This window comes from Hypomesus nipponensis, chromosome 5 (assembly GCF_054491055.1).
Source record: "Hypomesus nipponensis isolate SF chromosome 5, ASM5449105v1, whole genome shotgun sequence".
Classification (NCBI taxonomy): domain Eukaryota; kingdom Metazoa; phylum Chordata; class Actinopteri; order Osmeriformes; family Osmeridae; genus Hypomesus; species Hypomesus nipponensis.
The window spans coordinates 13,386,389-13,400,209 of record NC_140365.1 but is presented as its reverse complement, the minus strand read 5'-3'; positions in this window follow the sequence as shown (position 1 = coordinate 13,400,209).

The following is a 13,821-nucleotide window of genomic DNA, read 5'->3' as shown; positions in this document are numbered from 1 at the left end:
AACATCCACAAGGGCCTTTATTTCAAGCCAAGAAGTGAAGCGCTTTAATCTTCACAAGAAGTGAAGTGCTTTGTGCTTTAGGGCGTGGCCTGTAGCGACACCTATTGGTAATGGTGGGCCATTTGTGGTGTGGTAGTTACTCTTGGCCTATACTATCAATGTTTCAGGATGTTTTTAACTTTTTACCATTGCATACAAAATCGGAAATGCAATACCAACAAGATCCACATGGGCTTTTGTTAAAGTGTTGTTGTTACTCTTGGCCTTTACTATCAATGTTTCAGGATTTGGATAACTTTTTACCATGGCAAACAAAATCTGAAATGCAATACCATCAAGATCCACATGGCCTTTGCAAAAGACCAAGGAACACTCTCCTGAAATGTTGCGTGTGCGTCTTGCCAAGCCCGCGCGTGTGTCAAGGGAAGACCTATGGGTAATAGTGGGCCATTTGTGGTGTGGTAGTTACTCTTGGTCTATACTATCAATGTTTCAGGATTTTTATAACTTTTTACCATTGTATACAAAATCGGAAAAGCAATACCAACAAGATCCACATGGGCTTTTTGTTAAACTGTTTCTTTGCCTATACTATCTATGTTTCAGGATTTTGAGACCTTTTTACCATTGCATACAAAATCGGAAATGCAATACCATCAAGATCCACATGGGCCTTTTTTCAAGCCAATACGTGAAGGGAGGGGGCTTGGTGAACCTATCCATTCCAGAAAGCCTTGTATCTTTGTGCTTTTGGGCGTGGCCTATAGCGCCACCTATGGGTAATGGTGGGCCATTTGAGGTGTGGTATTTACTCTTGGTCTATACTATCAATGTTTCAGGATTTGAGACCTTTTTACCATTGCATACAAAATCGGAAATGCAATACCATCAAGAGCCACATGGGCCTTTGCTAAAGACCAAGGAATGAGTGGGGGCTTGGTCAGCCCACACTCTCCTGAAATGTTGCGTGTGCGTCTTGGCCGCGCGTGTGTCAAGGGAAGGCTGAGTGTGTGTGAGATTTTGGAGCACGCGCGGGGAGGAGCAGGGGAGACATTCATTGGAAATTTGCCTAGAAATTAGCCAAGCAAGCATGTTTCAAATATTCACCAAAAATCGACCTTTCATCTTACAGTCAACTTTTTCACAGATTTGTGTTATGAACATTCTCAAGAGTCTTCATATGAACTTGTGATTGAATCAGAGTATCAGTTTTTGACTGGCTGATGTGCAAAGCATTATTTTAGCGTTAGCGATAAGTTCAATTTGATTTATATCAATCATTTTTAGAGATATGAATTTGCCTTTGCACATGGTAATATGTTGTAGTGTCTTCCTCCGATCTACCAAGTTTAGTGTTGATATCTCAAAGATTTGCTGAGACATGACTTCACATCCTGTTTGGCGGCTTTTCTGATGAATTTGATTGGCTGTACCGGACAGACGGTTATGAGGATCAAAATTCCTTTGATAACTTTTGTGAGGCTTGGTTTGAAGATCATCTCTGGTGATTTTGAAGAATATATGACAAAAATTGTAGGAGGAGTAGGCTTTCAAAGGTTTTTGATAAAACCGGAAATGGCGGGAAATCTATATAACCGGAAATTAACGCCATGGTGTGCGTTGAACTCGGCTTGATCCAGGGAATCCAATGGTACCTCATTTTTGAAAATGAGTCATACGGTTCAAAAGTTGCGTGTGTAAACACAAGTCCAACTTTGACCCATTGGTGGCGCTAGAGTGGTCTAATGGGAGACATGAAACTTGGTGTAGGTATAGAAGAAACTGTCCTTAATGAGTGTGCCAAATTTCACAAAAAGTTGTCGATGGGGTCTAGGGGCTGCCATTGACTCCCATGGTACAAGAATTACAAATAATAAAACCACCAATAACAATAGGTTTCCTCCTTACGGAGGAATCCTAATAATAAAACCACCAATAACAATAGGTTTCCTCCTTACGGAGGAATCCTAAATAATAAAACCACCAATAACAATAGGTTTCCTCCTTACGGAGGAATCCTAAATATAACTGCAAGCAGTAATGGCGGATTCCTCCAAACATTGTGAACCATTGAATTTTTTTTATTCTTGACAAATTGTAACTGTATAGAAAAATCAATGCTGCTGACTTACCAAGGGGATACCAAATCTGACCAATTCCAAATATAGCTGCAAGCAGCAATGAGGTGGCCAAGCAGTCAAATAACCCAGAAAACATTTTAGACATCCTCAGAAGAGGGTAACAAGTACACGCAGCAAGTTTGGTGTGAATCCATCAAAGATTTGCTGAGATACAACCCAACTTCCTGTATGCTGGCTTAACGGCACATTTTGATTGCCTGTACCGGAAAAACGGTTTCGAAAATCAGAAAACCATGTGTTAGCTTTTGTGAGGCTTGGTCTGAAGATAATCTCTGCTAAATTTGGTGAAGATTTGACAACATGTGTAGGAGGAGTACAGAAAAAACGTTTTTCATTGAATTCAAAATGGCGGCCGCATAAATTCGGCTATTATCACAAATTATTATGAGTCACACACGGGATGTCCCAAGATATCATGAGACAAAGGAATCACTCAATAAAGGCAAACAAATCAATAGTTATTGGCCAAAACACATTTTTGCTTCCTGCGGCCACGCCCAGTGATCACATGACACCAAATTGTCTAGATATCCTCAGAAGAGGGTTCCGAGTATTCATACCAAGTTTGGTGTTGATATCTTGAAGATTTGCTGAGATATGACTTCACTTCCTGTTTGGCTGCTTTTCTGCTGAATTTGATTGGCTGTACCGGACAAACGGTTGTGAGGATCACAATTCTAATCGATAACTTTTGTGAGGCTTGGTCTGAAGATCATCTCTGGTCATTTTGAAGAAGTTTTGACAAAAATTGTAGGAGGAGTAGGCTTTCAAAGGTTTTTGATAAAACCGGAAATAGCGGAAAATCTATATAACCGGGAATTGACGTCATAGGGTGCGTTGAACTCGGCTTGATCCAGGGAATCCAATGGTACCTCATTTGTGAAAATCGGTCATACGGTTCAAAAGTTGCGTGTGTAAACACAAGTCCAACTTTGACCCGTTGGTGGCGCTAGAGTGGTCTAATGGGAGACCTGAAACTTGGTGTAGGTATAGAATGAACTGTCCTTAATGAGTGTGCCAAATTTTACAAAAAGTTGTCGAAGGGGTCTAGGGGCTGCCATTGACTCCCATGGCACTAGAATAAAAAAAAAAAGAATAAAACTAACAAATATAACTGCAAGCAGTAATGGCGGATTCCTCCAAACACTGCAAACCATTGAACAATGTTTATTCTTGACAAATTGTAACTGTATAGAAGAATGTATGCTGCAGAATTACCAATGGCATACCAAATCTGAAATGCAATACCATCAAGATCCACAAGGGCCTTTATTTCAAGCCAGTAAGTGAAGGAAGGGGGCTTGGTGAGCTTATCCATTCCAGAAAGCCTTGTATCTTTATGCATTAAGGCGTGGCCTGTAGCGCCACCTATGGGTAATGGTGGGCCATTTGTGGTGTGGTAGTTACTCTTGGCCTATACTATTAATGTTTCAGGATTTTAAAAACTTTTTACCACTGCATATAAAATCGAAAATGCAATACCAACAGGATCCACATGGGCTTTGGGTAAAGTGTGGTAGTTACTCTTGGCCTGTACTGTCAATGTGTCAGGATTTGGAGACCTTTTTACTATTGCATACAAAGTAGGAAATGCAATGACACCAAGGTCCTCAAGGGCCTATGCTGATATTCAAGGAATGAGTTGGGGCTTGGTCAGCCCACACAGTCCTGATATGTTGCGTGTATGTCTTGCCATGCCCGCGCGTGTCAAGGGAAGAATGAGTGTGTGGGAATTTGGAGCATGCGCGGGGAGGAGCAGGGGACACATTTCATTGTAAATTTCCCTAGAAATTAGCCAAGCATGCATGTTTCAAAGATTCACCAAAAATCGACCTTTCATCTTAGAGTCAACTTTTTCTCAGATTTGTGTACTAAACATTCTCAAGAGTCTTCATATGAACTTGTTTGACTGGCTTACGTGTAAAGCATTGCGAACCATTGAAAAATGTATATTCTTGACAAATTGTAACTGTATAGAAAAATCAATGCTGCAGAATTTCCAATGGGATACCAAATCTGAAATGCAATAACATCAACATCCACAAGGGCCTTTATTTCAAGCCAAGAAGTGAAGCGCTTTAATCTTCACAAGAAGTGAAGTGCTTTGTGCTTTAGGGCGTGGCCTGTAGCGACACCTATTGGTAATGGTGGGCCATTTGTGGTGTGGTAGTTACTCTTGGCCTATACTATCAATGTTTCAGGATGTTTTTAACTTTTTACCATTGCATACAAAATCGGAAATGCAATACCAACAAGATCCACATGGGCTTTTGTTAAAGTGTTGTTGTTACTCTTGGCCTTTACTATCAATGTTTCAGGATTTGGATAACTTTTTACCATGGCAAACAAAATCTGAAATGCAATACCATCAAGATCCACATGGCCTTTGCAAAAGACCAAGGAACACTCTCCTGAAATGTTGCGTGTGCGTCTTGCCAAGCCCGCGCGTGTGTCAAGGGAAGACCTATGGGTAATAGTGGGCCATTTGTGGTGTGGTAGTTACTCTTGGTCTATACTATCAATGTTTCAGGATTTTTATAACTTTTTACCATTGTATACAAAATCGGAAAAGCAATACCAACAAGATCCACATGGGCTTTTTGTTAAACTGTTTCTTTGCCTATACTATCTATGTTTCAGGATTTTGAGACCTTTTTACCATTGCATACAAAATCGGAAATGCAATACCATCAAGATCCACATGGGCCTTTTTTCAAGCCAATACGTGAAGGGAGGGGGCTTGGTGAACCTATCCATTCCAGAAAGCCTTGTATCTTTGTGCTTTTGGGCGTGGCCTATAGCGCCACCTATGGGTAATGGTGGGCCATTTGAGGTGTGGTATTTACTCTTGGTCTATACTATCAATGTTTCAGGATTTGAGACCTTTTTACCATTGCATACAAAATCGGAAATGCAATACCATCAAGAGCCACATGGGCCTTTGCTAAAGACCAAGGAATGAGTGGGGGCTTGGTCAGCCCACACTCTCCTGAAATGTTGCGTGTGCGTCTTGGCCGCGCGTGTGTCAAGGGAAGGCTGAGTGTGTGTGTGAGATTTTGGAGCACGCGCGGGGAGGAGCAGGGGAGACATTCATTGGAAATTTGCCTAGAAATTAGCCAAGCAAGCATGTTTCAAATATTCACCAAAAATCGACCTTTCATCTTACAGTCAACTTTTTCACAGATTTGTGTTATGAACATTCTCAAGAGTCTTCATATGAACTTGTGATTGAATCAGAGTATCAGTTTTTGACTGGCTGATGTGCAAAGCATTATTTTAGCGTTAGCGATAAGTTCAATTTGATTTATATCAATCATTTTTAGAGATATGAATTTGCCTTTGCACATGGTAATATGTTGTAGTGTCTTCCTCCGATCTACCAAGTTTAGTGTTGATATCTCAAAGATTTGCTGAGACATGACTTCACATCCTGTTTGGCGGCTTTTCTGATGAATTTGATTGGCTGTACCGGACAGACGGTTATGAGGATCAAAATTCCTTTGATAACTTTTGTGAGGCTTGGTTTGAAGATCATCTCTGGTGATTTTGAAGAATATATGACAAAAATTGTAGGAGGAGTAGGCTTTCAAAGGTTTTTGATAAAACCGGAAATGGCGGGAAATCTATATAACCGGAAATTAACGCCATGGTGTGCGTTGAACTCGGCTTGATCCAGGGAATCCAATGGTACCTCATTTTTGAAAATGAGTCATACGGTTCAAAAGTTGCGTGTGTAAACACAAGTCCAACTTTGACCCATTGGTGGCGCTAGAGTGGTCTAATGGGAGACATGAAACTTGGTGTAGGTATAGAAGAAACTGTCCTTAATGAGTGTGCCAAATTTCACAAAAAGTTGTCGATGGGGTCTAGGGGCTGCCATTGACTCCCATGGTACAAGAATTACAAAATATAACTGCAAGCAGTAATGGCGGATTCCTCCAAACACTGCAAACCATTGAACAATGTTTATTCTTGACAAATTGTAACTGTATAGAAGAATGTATGCTGCAGAATTACCAATGGCATACCAAATCTGAAATGCAATACCATCAAGATCCACAAGGGCCTTTATTTCAAGCCAGTAAGTGAAGGAAGGGGGCTTGGTGAGCTTATCCATTCCAGAAAGCCTTGTATCTTTATGCATTAAGGCGTGGCCTGTAGCGCCACCTATGGGTAATGGTGGGCCATTTGTGGTGTGGTAGTTACTCTTGGCCTATACTATTAATGTTTCAGGATTTTAAAAACTTTTTACCACTGCATATAAAATCGAAAATGCAATACCAACAGGATCCACATGGGCTTTGGGTAAAGTGTGGTAGTTACTCTTGGCCTGTACTGTCAATGTGTCAGGATTTGGAGACCTTTTTACTATTGCATACAAAGTAGGAAATGCAATGACACCAAGGTCCTCAAGGGCCTATGCTGATATTCAAGGAATGAGTTGGGGCTTGGTAAGCCCACACTCTCCTGAAATGTTGCGTGTGCGTCTTGCCAAGCCCGCGCGTGTGTCAAGGGAAGACCTATGGGTAATAGTGGGCCATTTGTGGTGTGGTAGTTACTCTTGGTCTATACTATCAATGTTTCAGGATTTTTATAACTTTTTACCATTGTATACAAAATCGGAAAAGCAATACCAACAAGATCCACATGGGCTTTTTGTTAAACTGTTTCTTTGCCTATACTATCTATGTTTCAGGATTTTGAGACCTTTTTACCATTGCATACAAAATCGGAAATGCAATACCATCAAGATCCACATGGGCCTTTTTTCAAGCCAATACGTGAAGGGAGGGGGCTTGGTGAACCTATCCATTCCAGAAAGCCTTGTATCTTTGTGCTTTTGGGCGTGGCCTATAGCGCCACCTATGGGTAATGGTGGGCCATTTGAGGTGTGGTATTTACTCTTGGTCTATACTATCAATGTTTCAGGATTTGAGACCTTTTTACCATTGCATACAAAATCGGAAATGCAATACCATCAAGAGCCACATGGGCCTTTGCTAAAGACCAAGGAATGAGTGGGGGCTTGGTCAGCCCACACTCTCCTGAAATGTTGCGTGTGCGTCTTGGCCGCGCGTGTGTCAAGGGAAGGCTGAGTGTGTGTGAGATTTTGGAGCACGCGCGGGGAGGAGCAGGGGAGACATTCATTGGAAATTTGCCTAGAAATTAGCCAAGCAAGCATGTTTCAAATATTCACCAAAAATCGACCTTTCATCTTACAGTCAACTTTTTCACACATTTGTGTTATGAACATTCTCAAGAGTCTTCATATGAACTTGTGATTGAATCAGAGTATCAGTTTTTGACTGGCTGATGTGCAAAGCATTATTTTAGCGTTAGCGATAAGTTCAATTTGATTTATATCAATCATTTTTAGAGATATGAATTTGCCTTTGCACATGGTAATATGTTGTAGTGTCTTCCTCCGATCTACCAAGTTTAGTGTTGATATCTCAAAGATTTGCTGAGACAAGACTTCACATCCTGTTTGGCGGCTTTTCTGATGAATTTGATTGGCTGTACCGGACAGACGGTTATGAGGATCAAAATTCCTTTGATAACTTTTGTGAGGCTTGGTTTGAAGATCATCTCTGGTGATTTTGAAGAATATATGACAAAAATTGTAGGAGGAGTAGGCTTTCAAAGGTTTTTGATAAAACCGGAAATGGCGGGAAATCTATATAACCGGAAATTAACGCCATGGTGTGCGTTGAACTCGGCTTGATCCAGGGAATCCAATGGTACCTCATTTTTGAAAATTAGTCATACGGTTCAAAAGTTGCGTGTGTAAACACAAGTCCAACTTTGACCCATTGGTGGCGCTAGAGTGGTCTAATGGGAGACATGAAACTTGGTGTAGGTATAGAAGAAACTGTCCTTAATGAGTGTGCCAAATTTCACAAAAAGTTGTCGATGGGGTCTAGGGGCTGCCATTGACTCCCATGGTACAAGAATTACAAAATATAACTGCAAGCAGTAATGGCGGATTCCTCCAAACACTGCAAACCATTGAACAATGTTTATTCTTGACAAATTGTAACTGTATAGAAGAATGTATGCTGCAGAATTACCAATGGCATACCAAATCTGAAATGCAATACCATCAAGATCCACAAGGGCCTTTATTTCAAGCCAGTAAGTGAAGGAAGGGGGCTTGGTGAGCTTATCCATTCCAGAAAGCCTTGTATCTTTATGCATTAAGGCGTGGCCTGTAGCGCCACCTATGGGTAATGGTGGGCCATTTGTGGTGTGGTAGTTACTCTTGGCCTATACTATTAATGTTTCAGGATTTTAAAAACTTTTTACCACTGCATATAAAATCGAAAATGCAATACCAACAGGATCCACATGGGCTTTGGGTAAAGTGTGGTAGTTACTCTTGGCCTGTACTGTCAATGTGTCAGGATTTGGAGACCTTTTTACTATTGCATACAAAGTAGGAAATGCAATGACACCAAGGTCCTCAAGGGCCTATGCTGATATTCAAGGAATGAGTTGGGGCTTGGTCAGCCCACACAGTCCTGATATGTTGCGTGTATGTCTTGCCATGCCCGCGCGTGTCAAGGGAAGAATGAGTGTGTGGGAATTTGGAGCATGCGCGGGGAGGAGCAGGGGACACATTTCATTGTAAATTTCCCTAGAAATTAGCCAAGCATGCATGTTTCAAAGATTCACCAAAAATCGACCTTTCATCTTAGAGTCAACTTTTTCTCAGATTTGTGTACTAAACATTCTCAAGAGTCTTCATATGAACTTGTTTGACTGGCTTACGTGTAAAGCATTGCGAACCATTGAAAAATGTATATTCTTGACAAATTGTAACTGTATAGAAAAATCAATGCTGCAGAATTTCCAATGGGATACCAAATCTGAAATGCAATAACATCAACATCCACAAGGGCCTTTATTTCAAGCCAAGAAGTGAAGCGCTTTAATCTTCACAAGAAGTGAAGTGCTTTGTGCTTTAGGGCGTGGCCTGTAGCGACACCTATTGGTAATGGTGGGCCATTTGTGGTGTGGTAGTTACTCTTGGCCTATACTATCAATGTTTCAGGATGTTTTTAACTTTTTACCATTGCATACAAAATCGGAAATGCAATACCAACAAGATCCACATGGGCTTTTGTTAAAGTGTTGTTGTTACTCTTGGCCTTTACTATCAATGTTTCAGGATTTGGATAACTTTTTACCATGGCAAACAAAATCTGAAATGCAATACCATCAAGATCCACATGGCCTTTGCAAAAGACCAAGGAACACTCTCCTGAAATGTTGCGTGTGCGTCTTGCCAAGCCCGCGCGTGTGTCAAGGGAAGACCTATGGGTAATAGTGGGCCATTTGTGGTGTGGTAGTTACTCTTGGTCTATACTATCAATGTTTCAGGATTTTTATAACTTTTTACCATTGTATACAAAATCGGAAAAGCAATACCAACAAGATCCACATGGGCTTTTTGTTAAACTGTTTCTTTGCCTATACTATCTATGTTTCAGGATTTTGAGACCTTTTTACCATTGCATACAAAATCGGAAATGCAATACCATCAAGATCCACATGGGCCTTTTTTCAAGCCAATACGTGAAGGGAGGGGGCTTGGTGAACCTATCCATTCCAGAAAGCCTTGTATCTTTGTGCTTTTGGGCGTGGCCTATAGCGCCACCTATGGGTAATGGTGGGCCATTTGAGGTGTGGTATTTACTCTTGGTCTATACTATCAATGTTTCAGGATTTGAGACCTTTTTACCATTGCATACAAAATCGGAAATGCAATACCATCAAGAGCCACATGGGCCTTTGCTAAAGACCAAGGAATGAGTGGGGGCTTGGTCAGCCCACACTCTCCTGAAATGTTGCGTGTGCGTCTTGGCCGCGCGTGTGTCAAGGGAAGGCTGAGTGTGTGTGAGATTTTGGAGCACGCGCGGGGAGGAGCAGGGGAGACATTCATTGGAAATTTGCCTAGAAATTAGCCAAGCAAGCATGTTTCAAATATTCACCAAAAATCGACCTTTCATCTTACAGTCAACTTTTTCACAGATTTGTGTTATGAACATTCTCAAGAGTCTTCATATGAACTTGTGATTGAATCAGAGTATCAGTTTTTGACTGGCTGATGTGCAAAGCATTATTTTAGCGTTAGCGATAAGTTCAATTTGATTTATATCAATCATTTTTAGAGATATGAATTTGCCTTTGCACATGGTAATATGTTGTAGTGTCTTCCTCCGATCTACCAAGTTTAGTGTTGATATCTCAAAGATTTGCTGAGACATGACTTCACATCCTGTTTGGCGGCTTTTCTGATGAATTTGATTGGCTGTACCGGACAGACGGTTATGAGGATCAAAATTCCTTTGATAACTTTTGTGAGGCTTGGTTTGAAGATCATCTCTGGTGATTTTGAAGAATATATGACAAAAATTGTAGGAGGAGTAGGCTTTCAAAGGTTTTTGATAAAACCGGAAATGGCGGGAAATCTATATAACCGGAAATTAACGCCATGGTGTGCGTTGAACTCGGCTTGATCCAGGGAATCCAATGGTACCTCATTTTTGAAAATGAGTCATACGGTTCAAAAGTTGCGTGTGTAAACACAAGTCCAACTTTGACCCATTGGTGGCGCTAGAGTGGTCTAATGGGAGACATGAAACTTGGTGTAGGTATAGAAGAAACTGTCCTTAATGAGTGTGCCAAATTTCACAAAAAGTTGTCGATGGGGTCTAGGGGCTGCCATTGACTCCCATGGTACAAGAATTACAAAATATAACTGCAAGCAGTAATGGCGGATTCCTCCAAACACTGCAAACCATTGAACAATGTTTATTCTTGACAAATTGTAACTGTATAGAAGAATGTATGCTGCAGAATTACCAATGGCATACCAAATCTGAAATGCAATACCATCAAGATCCACAAGGGCCTTTATTTCAAGCCAGTAAGTGAAGGAAGGGGGCTTGGTGAGCTTATCCATTCCAGAAAGCCTTGTATCTTTATGCATTAAGGCGTGGCCTGTAGCGCCACCTATGGGTAATGGTGGGCCATTTGTGGTGTGGTAGTTACTCTTGGCCTATACTATTAATGTTTCAGGATTTTAAAAACTTTTTACCACTGCATATAAAATCGAAAATGCAATACCAACAGGATCCACATGGGCTTTGGGTAAAGTGTGGTAGTTACTCTTGGCCTGTACTGTCAATGTGTCAGGATTTGGAGACCTTTTTACTATTGCATACAAAGTAGGAAATGCAATGACACCAAGGTCCTCAAGGGCCTATGCTGATATTCAAGGAATGAGTTGGGGCTTGGTAAGCCCACACTCTCCTGAAATGTTGCGTGTGCGTCTTGCCAAGCCCGCGCGTGTGTCAAGGGAAGACCTATGGGTAATAGTGGGCCATTTGTGGTGTGGTAGTTACTCTTGGTCTATACTATCAATGTTTCAGGATTTTTATAACTTTTTACCATTGTATACAAAATCGGAAAAGCAATACCAACAAGATCCACATGGGCTTTTTGTTAAACTGTTTCTTTGCCTATACTATCTATGTTTCAGGATTTTGAGACCTTTTTACCATTGCATACAAAATCGGAAATGCAATACCATCAAGATCCACATGGGCCTTTTTTCAAGCCAATACGTGAAGGGAGGGGGCTTGGTGAACCTATCCATTCCAGAAAGCCTTGTATCTTTGTGCTTTTGGGCGTGGCCTATAGCGCCACCTATGGGTAATGGTGGGCCATTTGAGGTGTGGTATTTACTCTTGGTCTATACTATCAATGTTTCAGGATTTGAGACCTTTTTACCATTGCATACAAAATCGGAAATGCAATACCATCAAGAGCCACATGGGCCTTTGCTAAAGACCAAGGAATGAGTGGGGGCTTGGTCAGCCCACACTCTCCTGAAATGTTGCGTGTGCGTCTTGGCCGCGCGTGTGTCAAGGGAAGGCTGAGTGTGTGTGAGATTTTGGAGCACGCGCGGGGAGGAGCAGGGGAGACATTCATTGGAAATTTGCCTAGAAATTAGCCAAGCAAGCATGTTTCAAATATTCACCAAAAATCGACCTTTCATCTTACAGTCAACTTTTTCACACATTTGTGTTATGAACATTCTCAAGAGTCTTCATATGAACTTGTGATTGAATCAGAGTATCAGTTTTTGACTGGCTGATGTGCAAAGCATTATTTTAGCGTTAGCGATAAGTTCAATTTGATTTATATCAATCATTTTTAGAGATATGAATTTGCCTTTGCACATGGTAATATGTTGTAGTGTCTTCCTCCGATCTACCAAGTTTAGTGTTGATATCTCAAAGATTTGCTGAGACAAGACTTCACATCCTGTTTGGCGGCTTTTCTGATGAATTTGATTGGCTGTACCGGACAGACGGTTATGAGGATCAAAATTCCTTTGATAACTTTTGTGAGGCTTGGTTTGAAGATCATCTCTGGTGATTTTGAAGAATATATGACAAAAATTGTAGGAGGAGTAGGCTTTCAAAGGTTTTTGATAAAACCGGAAATGGCGGGAAATCTATATAACCGGAAATTAACGCCATGGTGTGCGTTGAACTCGGCTTGATCCAGGGAATCCAATGGTACCTCATTTTTGAAAATTAGTCATACGGTTCAAAAGTTGCGTGTGTAAACACAAGTCCAACTTTGACCCATTGGTGGCGCTAGAGTGGTCTAATGGGAGACATGAAACTTGGTGTAGGTATAGAAGAAACTGTCCTTAATGAGTGTGCCAAATTTCACAAAAAGTTGTCGATGGGGTCTAGGGGCTGCCATTGACTCCCATGGTACAAGAATTACAAAATATAACTGCAAGCAGTAATGGCGGATTCCTCCAAACACTGCAAACCATTGAACAATGTTTATTCTTGACAAATTGTAACTGTATAGAAGAATGTATGCTGCAGAATTACCAATGGCATACCAAATCTGAAATGCAATACCATCAAGATCCACAAGGGCCTTTATTTCAAGCCAGTAAGTGAAGGAAGGGGGCTTGGTGAGCTTATCCATTCCAGAAAGCCTTGTATCTTTATGCATTAAGGCGTGGCCTGTAGCGCCACCTATGGGTAATGGTGGGCCATTTGTGGTGTGGTAGTTACTCTTGGCCTATACTATTAATGTTTCAGGATTTTAAAAACTTTTTACCACTGCATATAAAATCGAAAATGCAATACCAACAGGATCCACATGGGCTTTGGGTAAAGTGTGGTAGTTACTCTTGGCCTGTACTGTCAATGTGTCAGGATTTGGAGACCTTTTTACTATTGCATACAAAGTAGGAAATGCAATGACACCAAGGTCCTCAAGGGCCTATGCTGATATTCAAGGAATGAGTTGGGGCTTGGTCAGCCCACACAGTCCTGATATGTTGCGTGTATGTCTTGCCAAGCCCGCGCGTGTCAAGGGAAGAATGAGTGTGTGAGAATTTGGAGCATGCGCGGGGAGGAGCAGGGGACACATTTCATTGTAAATTTCCCTAGAAATTAGCCAAGCATGCATGTTTCAAAGATTCACCAAAAATCGACCTTTCATCTTAGAGTCAACTTTTTCTCAGATTTGTGTACTAAACATTCTCAAGAGTCTTCATATGAACTTGTTTGACTGGCTTACATGTAAAGCATTGCGAACCATTGAAAAATGTATATTCTTGACAAATTGTAACTGTATA